We start from the raw sequence: 3,834 nt of genomic DNA, 5'->3' as shown, positions 1-3,834 counted from the left end.
AACTCATGGGTCCCCCTGGGCAATGGAAGATTATGGGGCCCCCCGGGCTTACAGATGGCCACCACGCCAGGAGGAAGTGCAGAAGCGGGGCAGCTAAAATCTCGGGATTATTTACTTCAAAAGCATGACGGTTTTGGACATATCAAGGACAGATGTAAAAAAACACATATTTTTACATACTGTCCCTGGTTTTATTGAGCCTGTCAACCCTGATGGGGCCCCTTAGTGGCATGGGGCCCTCGGGACAGTGATATGGTCAGTCCACCCCTGGGAGGGACTAATGGTTGTGTTGTTGATATTAATGGTAAAGTCATGAGGGTGGGGGGGTGAGGGGGAGACACCGTGAAGGAGTAAATATAGCAAGCTCAGTTTTAGGAAGGTTGTGGAGAAACAGTGATATGGGGAGGACAGTGATATAAGGGGGACAGGGATATGAGGGGACAGTGATAAGAGGGGACAGTCATATGAGGGGGACAGTGATATGAGGGGACAGTGATATGAGGGGACAGTGATATGAGGAGGACAGTCATATGAGGGGACAGTGATATGAGGGGACAGGGATATGAGGGGACAATGATATGAGGGAACAGTCATATCACGAGGACAGTGATATGAGGGCTGATTGATATGGGGGGACAGTGATATGAGGGGACAGTGATATGAGGGGACAGTGATATGGGGAGGACAGTGATATGAGGAGGACAGTGATATGAGGGGACAGTGAGATGAGGGGACACAGTGATATTAGGGGACATTAATATAAGACGGACAGTGAGATGAGGTAACAAGGATATGCAGGGACAATGATATTAGGGAACAGTGATATGGAGGGGACAGTGATCAGTGATATTAGAGGACAGTGATATGAGGGGGACAGTGATATGAAGGGACAGTGATATGAGGGGACAATGATATTAGGGGATAGTGATATGAGGGGGACAGTGATATTAGGGAAAAGTAATATAAGATGGACAGTGAGATAAGGTTACAATGATAAGTGGGGACAATGATATTAGGGAACAGATATATGAGGGGGAGAGTGATATGAGATGGACAGTGATATGGGGGAGACAGAGGTATTAGGGGACAGTGATATAAGGGGGACAAGGAGACAGTGATATGGGGGGGGGCAGTGATATGAGGTGACAGTGATATGAGGAGCACAGTGATTTGAAGGGACAGTGAGATGAGGGGGGCAGTGATTTTAGGGGAGAGTGATATGAGGGGACAATGATATAAGGGGGGCAGTGATATAAGGGGACAGTAATATTAGGGGGACAATATGAGGGGACAGTAATATGAGGGGGGCAGTAATATACAGATGGCCACCACGCCAGGAGGCAGTGCAGAGGCGGGGCAGCTAAAATCTCGGGATTATTTACTTCAAAAGCATGACGGTTTTGGACATATGAGGGGGGCAGTGATTATAGGGGAGAGTGATATGAGGGGACAATGATATAAGGGGGAGAGTGATATATGGAGACAGTGATTTGAGGGGGACAGTGCTATGATAGGGCACAGTGTTATGCGGGGGACAGTAAAATGAGTGGACAGTGATATGAGGAGGACAGTGATATGAGGGGTGAGTGATATGAGGGGGAGAGTGATATTAGGGGACAGTGATATGAGGGGGACAGTGTTATGAGGGGGACAGTGTTATGAGGGGGACAGTGATATGAGGGGGACAGTGATATGAGGGGGACAGTGATATGAGGGGGATAGTGATATGAGGGGGATAGTGATATGAGGTCAGTGTGTGGTGTAATGTAGTGGTCAGTGTGTAGTGTAGTGGTCAGTGTGTGGTGTAGTGTAGTGGTCAGTGTGGGGTGTTGTGTAGTAATCAGTATGTTTAGTGTAGTGTAGTGGTCAGTGTAGTGGTCAGTGTGTAGTGTAGTGGTCAGTGTGTGGTATAGTGTAGTGGTCGGTGTAGTGTAGTGGTCAGTGTGTGGTGTAGTATAGTGGTCAGTGTGTAGCGTACAGTGTGTGGTGTAGTGTAGTGGTCAGTGTGTAGTGTAGTGGTCAGTGTGTGGTGTAGTGGTCAGTGTGTGGTGTAGTGTAGTGGTCAGTGTGTAGTGTAGTGGTCAGTGTGTGGTGTAGTGGTCAGTGTGTGGTGTAGTGGTCAGTGTGTGGTGTAGTGTAGTGGTCAGTGTGTAGTGGTCAGTGTGTGTGGTGTAGTGGTCAGTGTGTAGTGTAGTGTAGTGGTCAGAGTGTGGTATAGTGTAGTGGTCAGTGGGCGGTGTAGTGTAGTGGTCAGTGTGTGGTGTAGTATAGTGGTCAGTGTGTAGCGTACAGTGTGTGGTGTAGTTTAGTGGTCAGTGTGTGGTGTAGTGTAGTGGTCAGTGTGTAGTGTAGTGGTCAGTGTGTGGTGTAGTGGTCAGTGTGTGGTGTAGTGGTCAGTGTGTGGTGTAGTGTAGTGGTCAGTGTGTAGTGGTCAGTGTGTGGTGTAGTGGTCAGTGTGTAGTGTAGTGGTCAGTGTGTGGTATAGTGTAGTGGTCAGTGGGCGGTGTAGTGTAGTGGTCAGTGTGTGGTGTAGTATAGTGGTCAGTGTGTAGCGTACAGTGTGTGGTGTAGTTTAGTGGTCAGTGTGTGGTGTAGTGTAGTGGTCAGTGTGTACTGTAGTGGTCAGTGTGTACTGTAGTGGTCAGTGTGTGGTGTAGTGGTCAGTGTGTGGTGTAGTGTAGTGGTCAGTGTGTGGTGTAGTGGTCAGTGTGTAGTGTAGTGGTCAGTGTGTGGTGTAGTGGTCAGTGTGTAGTGTAGTGGTCAGTGTGTAGTGTAGTGGTCAGCGTGTAGTGGTCAGTGTGTGGTGTAGTGGTCAGTGTGTAGTGGTCAGTGTGTGGTGTAGTGGTCAGTGTGTAGTGGTCAGTGTGTGGTGTAGTGGTCAGTGTGTAGTGTAGTGTAGTGGTCAGTGTGTGGTATAGTGTAGTGGTCAGTGGGCGGTGTAGTGTAGTGGTCAGTGTGTGGTGTAGTGTAGTGGTCAGTGTGTAGTGTAGTGGTCAGTGTGTGGTATAGTGGTCAGTGTGTGGTGTAGTGAAGTGGTCAGTGTGTGGTGTAGTGTAGTGGTCAGTGCACGGTGTAGTGGCCAATGTAGTAATCAGGATGTTCAGTGCAGTGGACAGGTAGGTAAGTGTAATGGTCAGTCTCAGTGGTGGTGCATCCATCCAGTGTTATGCGGGGGACAGTAAAATTAGTGGACAGTGATATGAGGAGGACAGTGATATGAGGGGTGAGTGATATGAGGGGGAGAGTGATATTAGGGGACAGTGATATGAGGGGGACAGTGTTATGAGGGGGACAGTGTTATGAGGGGGACAGTGATATGAGGGGGACAGTGATATGAGGGGGACAGTGATATGAGGGGGATAGTGATATGAGGTCAGTGTGTGGTGTAATGTAGTGGTCAGTGTGTAGTGTAGTGGTCAGTGTGTGGTGTAGTGTAGTGGTCAGTGTGGGGTGTTGTGTAGTAATCAGTATGTTTAGTGTAGTGTAGTGGTCAGTGTAGTGGTCAGTGTGTAGTGGTCAGTGTGTGGTATAGTGTAGTGGTCGGTGTAGTGTAGTGGTCAGTGTGTGGTGTAGTATAGTGGTCAGTGTGTAGCGTACAGTGTGTGGTGTAGTGTAGTGGTCAGTGTGTAGTGTAGTGGTCAGTGTGTGGTGTAGTGGTCAGTGTGTGGTGTAGTGTAGTGGTCAGTGTGTGGTGTAGTGGTCAGTGTGTAGTGTAGTGGTCAGTGTGTGGTGTAGTGGTCAGTGTGTGGTGTAGTGTAGTGGTCAGTGTGTAGTGGTCAGTGTGTGGTGTAGTGGTCAGTGTGTAGTGTAGTGTAGTGGTCAGAGTGTAGTATA

Source organism: Rana temporaria, chromosome 8 (assembly GCF_905171775.1).
Source record: "Rana temporaria chromosome 8, aRanTem1.1, whole genome shotgun sequence".
Lineage (NCBI taxonomy): Eukaryota > Metazoa > Chordata > Amphibia > Anura > Ranidae > Rana > Rana temporaria.
The sequence above is the reverse complement of the archived record's forward strand: the minus strand, read 5'-3'. Positions refer to the sequence as shown.